We start from the raw sequence: 6,648 nt of genomic DNA, 5'->3' as shown, positions 1-6,648 counted from the left end.
CTTAGACTGGGCAGACAGGGTGTGCTATGCCTTTCTATTACAGGGGCAGGGATGGAGCTGGTCATGAAAGGCTCCATGGGTGTTTTCACTCAGAGAAAATTATGCCCTATTACCTCAGAATGGCAAAGGCAAAGGTAATATTGGAAACCCTGGACCTTAAATTCCAACAACAATTCTGCCAGATCCCTGCCAACACCAATGGCACCATAATGGATAGAACCAGGGTTTGACAGCTTCCTTTGTTTAGAAGGTCTTGTTCGCTGCTTCAAAAGAAGTCTGATGTAACATGGGAGACTAACGTGCTGAGAAAGCTAAAGTGCCTCGCAGAAGGATGTAAGTGGAAACACTGGGGTAGTAAGGGGGTTGATAGCAATGTGGACACCTAAAGGACAACTTTTTTTCATTGAAACAGAATTTGGATGAGTTCCCCCACCCTCTATGAAATCATAGAAAGCCTACAGTGCAGAAGGAGGCCACTCGGCCTATCGAGTCTGCACTGACAACAATCCCACCTTATTCCCCTTTACCCCACTTAATTACCCTGCTAGTCCCCCGATACTATGGGACAATTTACCATGGCCAATCAACCTAACCCGCACGTCATTCGATTGTGGGGGGAAACCGGAGCACCCATAGACACGGGGAGAACACACAAACTGCACACAAACAGTCACCGGAGGCCGGAATTGAACCCGGGTCCCTGGAGCTGCGAAGCAGCAGTGCTAACCACTGTGCCACTGTGCCGTCCTGGTGTGGGTTGTGGAGAGTGATGGTGATTCCTGGTTAAGTACTGGATCTTGAAGGCAGCAATTCTCAATGCTCTCATTGTGGTACCAGCATCCATCAACCTCATGAAACCCAGTGACTCCATAAACATCTCTTCTGGATGGAATGCTGAAGGGCAACAATTGTAACTGCCAGGGTCAGAGCCCATAGCTTTTCACAGTCAGTATGTCAATCATTGGAACTAAATTGACACTGGACAATTTTAGTGTGATTTTGCTTAATGTGTTTATGTAAGGTGTGTCATTAGGCCCTATTTTACCAAACGGGCGAGAAAACGTGGTAAAGTCGGGTGTGAGGCCATTAACACGATCCACGCCCGCATCCGCGCAGATGGCCAGTTTACCGAGACCCGGGAATGGCTGCGATCCGATTCGCGCCCGAAACGGGCGCAACGGCGATTTAAATGTATTTGCATGCATTTAAATTGAATTACAGAATTGCCCACCCGACTTTATCAGCATTTCCCCCTTTACCACCGTGTTCGCCGATCCGGAATCGCGCCGAAATAAACATGCTGAATAAAAGTCTGAATCGGGCGCTCCAGCTGCTGAAGAGGTAAGTTCAGAGTTTCCAATGGCTCTCTGACTCAGATCGGTGGTGGGGGGTGGGAGGGAGGTGGGTCAGATCATTCTCTGGTTGGGGGGGAGGGGAGTGAGGCCAGATCATTCACTGGGGGGGGGGGGGGGGGAAGTGAGGCCAGATCGTTGTCTGGTTGGGGGGAGAGGAGGAGGAGGCGGGTCAGATGTATCTCTGGTGGGGAGGGGGGGAGGGCCGATCGTTGTCTGGTGCTGGGGTGGGGGAGCAATCGTTGTCTGGTTGGGGGGGGAGGGAGGCGAGCCAGATCATTCTCTGGTGAGGGGGTGGGGAGGGAAGAGGAGGCGGGTCAGATGTTCCTCTGGCAGAGAGGGGGGGAGTGGGGCCAGATCATTCTCTGGGAGGGGGGAGGAAGGAGGTGGGTAAGATGTATCTCTGGTGGGGGGGGGGAGGTGGGGGAGGTCCGAACGCTCACTGGTGAGGGGGGGCAGATGGTTCTCTGGTGGGGGGGGGATGGGGTGGGCAGGGGAGTCCGCTGCCACTTTGTGGGGGATTGGTGTGGGGGAAGGAGGCAGGGGGTCACGATCGGTCTGGGTAGTGGGGAGTGGATGGATAAGGGGGACAGTGGGGGCCATCGCTCCCACTTTTCACTCCTGGGCCGCTTTCTCTGCTTTCTGTGGCCCAGGAGCGATCTGACACGGGCGCGCTTTTTCAATTTCTTTTCTAACTGAGCATGTACAGTTCAGAGCTCCGATCGTTTCGGGCGCACTAAGCCCCGCCCACAGGGCAATTCAGACCCACAATTTTTTTTTCAGGCTGAGGGCATATGGGGGCACCTGAAAGCAGATTTCCAAGTTGGATCTGAATTGCGCCCAGATTCAGCACTTAGAATGAAAATGGTAAAATCAGACCCATTGTCTGTCCTTTTACTTGAGGTGTTGAATCTTGTACTTTATTTTAAATGGATTATTGTTTCCATTACAAAAACGGACAAAAGAAATTCAGTACAAGCGTGTTACACATTTGCATGATAATATTGGACAGCATAATTCTAAATTAAAACATTTTTCTGGGAGTTTCCGCAGCATTAGAACTGGCCAATTATGCGATGTATTTAAGACCTTCATAATTGCATCCAACTGTCAGATGTTATAGTCCCAGCACTTACAGGATTCTCTACATTCTAGCATTGTCAGATCACAGGTTTCCTTGTCAAAAAATTACCTTATAGCTGCTGACAGCTACATCTGTAAGAAAAACATTCATGTTAAGTCTACTGTGGTGTGATCACAGTCACATCAGTATGGTTCAATGGGGATATATTTAATAAAATAATAGATCAGTAAGTCATTTCCCCAAGTATATTCTTTCCTCATAATTTCTATTGTGTTAGCAGACAGCACCTTACAGCAAATTCAGTGATGTATTAGTCAAACTAAAACTGATCTTCAATATTTAGCTCTTGTTACCTTGAACTGTCAGATTTTTATTTCACCAGCCATCTTCTTGACACTGTTCATTACATCCATTTTATATTGTCACCTAGAAAATGCCCATTACAGAAAATACCAATTTTTGTGGTGATGTATGGTTATTTCGCTCTGTGTATATTGTGGGTTTGCCTTGCAACATCATGGTCACACAAACTTAGAGACAGGGCAGAGAAAGTCACACATAATCAGGCCTCACTTTGAATTATTAAGTGTGTTTTATTTTTTCAAATTACCCGGAAAGCAAAATAGAGGTGATCTTGTTGTATTCACGTCACAGTTCATTCAGTCTCCATGGTCTCCTGTGACTCAGGTCATCATGATGTGGAGATGCTGGCGTTGGACTGGGGTAAACACAGTAAGAGTTTTAGCAACACCAGGTTAAAGTCCAACAGGTTTATTTGGTAACAAATGCCATTAGCTTTCAGAGTGCTGCTCCTTCGTCAGATGGAGTGGATATCTGCTCTCAAACAGGGCATACAGAGACACAAAATCAAGTTACAGAATACTGATTAGAATGCGAATGTTTACAGCTAATCAGATCTTAAAGATACAGACAATGTGAGTGGAGGGAGCATTAGGCACAGGTTAAAGAAATGTGTATTGTCTCCAGACAGGACAGCCAGTGAGATTCTGCAAGTCCAGGAGGCAAGCTGTGGGGGTTACCGATAGTGTGACATGAACCCAAGATCCCGGTTTAGGCTGTCCTCATGTGTGCGGAACTTGGCTATCATTTTCTGCTCAGCGACTCTGCGCTGTCGTGTGCCGTGAAGGCCACCTTGGAGAACGCTTACCCAAAGATCGGACGGCCTAAACCGGGATTTTGGGTTAATGTCACACTATCGGTAACCCCCACAGCTTGCCTCCTGGACTTGCAGAATCTCACTGGCTGTCCTGTCTGGAGACAATACACATTTCTTTAACCTGTGCCTAATGTTCCCTCCATTCACATTGTCTCTATCTTTAAGACCTGATTAGCTGTAAAGATGTGCATTCTAATCAGTATTCTGTAACTTGATTTTGTGTCTCTGTATGCCCTGTTCGAGAGCAGATATCCACTCCATCTGACGAAGGAGCAGCGCTCCGAAAGCTGTTGGCATTTGCTACCAAATAAACCTGTTGGACTTTAACCTGGTGTTGATAAAACTCTTACTCGGGTCATCAACAGGAAATATGAGTTATATTTCACAGTGCAATAAAGCACAGTTCTAATTCTGATTCAATCAATTATATTGTAAAGATAATTTTGTCTTTTTGCTTTGGACACCCAGTGGCTTTGTGAAACCTAGAATCAGTAGTAAAACATAGACTTTTTTTTCCCTTGCTGGCTCTTTTAGATTTAGTATTATAGATAACATGAGGTTCATTCCATGTGTTTGCCTGTCCATCTGCCTGACTTATTTTAGCCTTAACTATAATATATTATAGTTCCCAAGCTTTTAAAGCTTGAACTGTTAATTTTTGAAGTTCTGTACAAAAAATAATTTTGGTTAAATTATGTTAGACGGGAAGATATAATGAGGAATTTTAGCTATTTACATTTCCATTAGAAATTCCAGATTTATAATGAGAATAGCTTGATTTAATCTTATAATTACATTTTACCTTCGAGCTCAAATGTAAATGTGGGCAGAGGCATTTACAATGGAAATAATATCTGGAAGCGTATATTGACAAAAGATTTAATGTGTGTATCTCACTAAACTGTAAAGAAACTGAATTTTGCACGGTAGCGAGCCATAGGTGGCTCATTTTATTCCAGTAGTAAATTAAATCAAGTTGTGCAAATTTCCCACATTAACCAGAAAGGAGCCACTTTCACTGTGAGCTGAAATCAATAACTCATCTCACTCTGTCCAGGGGGAAGCAGATGATAAATATTCATTAAGCAATTCGTTATATTGTGATAAAAGCAAAATACTGCAGATGCTGGAATCTGAAACAAAAACAGAAAACGCTGGAAAATTTCAGCAGGTCTGACAGCACCTGTGGAGAGCTCTGACAAAGGGCCATCCAGACTCAAAATGTTGGCTCTATTCCCTCTCCACACATGTTGTCAGACCTGCTGAGATTTTCCAGCATTTCCTGTTTTTGTTATATTGTGATATGTTTAGTCCATGCAACAAAATATTAGCAGTTCCTGATTTTTGAAACACTTGGATTGACTCGGATAATCTAAAAGATTATGAACATAGGAACAGGAGTAGGCCATTCAGCCCATCAAGCCTGATCATGGCTGATCGAACACTTCAATACCTTTTACACCCACTATCCCCATAACCCTTTACATCACTGTTAATCAGAAATCTATCAATTTCTACCTTAAACATACTCAATGACTGAGCTTCCACAGCCCTCTGGAGTAGAGAATTCCAAAGATTCACAATCCTCTGAGTAAAAGATTTCTCCTCATCTCAGTTCTAACTGACATCCCCCTCATCGGAGGCTAGGGGAGAAAAAAACCAGAGGGCATGGGTTAAGGGTGAAAGGAGAAAAGTTTAAAGGGAATATTAGGGGGGGCTTCTTCACGCAGAGAGTGGTGGGAGTGTGGAATGAGCTGCCGGACAAAGTGGTAAATGCGGGGGGTCACTTTTAACATTTAAGAAAAACTTGGACGGGTTCATGGATGGGAGGGGTGTGGAGGGATATGGTCCAAGTGCAGGTCAGTGGGACTAGGCATAAAATGGTTCGGCACAGACAAGAAGGGCCAAAAGGCCTGTTTCTGAGCTGTAATTTTCTATGGTTCTATGGTTCATTTTGAAATTGTGCTCCCTGGTTCTAGACTCCCTAACCAAGGGAAACATCTTACCTTTATCTACCCTGTCTATTATTTTAAGTATTTTATAGGTTTCAATGAGATAACCCTTCGTTCTTTGAAACCCGAGAGAATATAGGCCCAGTTTGCCCAATCTCTTCATAAGACAGTCCCACCACCCCCACAACAAGCCTGGTGAACCTTCCTTGCACTCCCCCTATGGAAATAATATCCTTTCTGAGGTAAGGGTGACCAAAACTGCGCACAGTACTCCAGTGTGGTTTAACCAGCCTACACAATTGAAGCAAGACCTCACTACTCTTGTACTCAAATCCTCCTGCGATAAAGGCTAACACTCATTAACTTTCGCTAAGCACCTGTGGGGAGCTCTTGTTAAGCCATGTTAGCCTTTAGTGTCTTGTGGACAAGGATACCCAGGTCCCTTTGTCCATCTATACTCTCTAATGTCTTACTATTTAGGAAATACTCTGTACCTTCCAATATAATCAGGACTAAGTAAGTCCAAAATGTGGTCAGATGAACTGAAAACACTACACTGATAACTGAAAAAGAAAACAAAGAGTGAAACTATAGCCACCAGAAGAATAAATAACTGAAACATCAATCGCTTCTCAGCCTTTTGGCTAAGATCAAGTGTAGTTTTTGATTCTGCATTTGGTCTTGGTCAATAAGGTTACACTGAGGCTACACTTGAAGCAAATTTTTAAAAAGCCATTTGGGCCTTTTGGCTAAGATGAAGCCCAAATCAAGTCCGGGAGGGGGTATAATGCCTCATCCTGTCAGCTTGGATCTTGTTTGATCGAGCACAAGATGGGAGGTATGGCCTTTCTTGTCAGCTTGGATCTGTTTTGAATTGGATTTTTGATTGGGAAAAAAGTACCAAAAGGTACACAAAAAACAAATGTTAATATTTAGTATTGTGAGGGAAGGGGCCACATTCATTGACCCCTCAGATGATAAAAAGTTCACTTCCTATTTTGTCTTTAGGCAGAGATTTTATCCTATTTGCGGTAAATTGAAAAATACCTCTGCCGATACACCATATCAATGTTATTATATTAA

General features: G+C 44.1%; 1 non-coding gene across 1 annotated transcript; it reads left to right on the top strand.

The window, feature by feature from the left end:
* Nucleotides 1–6,189: 6,189 nt before the first annotated feature.
* Nucleotides 6,190–6,382, top strand: LOC144508821 (U2 spliceosomal RNA). Its single transcript, XR_013500359.1, has one exon. It is a non-coding gene; the product is annotated as a U2 spliceosomal RNA (small nuclear RNA).
* Nucleotides 6,383–6,648: the final 266 nt, after the last annotated feature.

The sequence above is a fragment of the Mustelus asterias genome, chromosome 20 (assembly GCF_964213995.1).
Source record: "Mustelus asterias chromosome 20, sMusAst1.hap1.1, whole genome shotgun sequence".
In the NCBI taxonomy this organism is placed as follows: Eukaryota; Metazoa; Chordata; class Chondrichthyes; order Carcharhiniformes; family Triakidae; genus Mustelus; species Mustelus asterias.
This window is presented reverse-complemented; position numbering and strand designations above follow the sequence as displayed.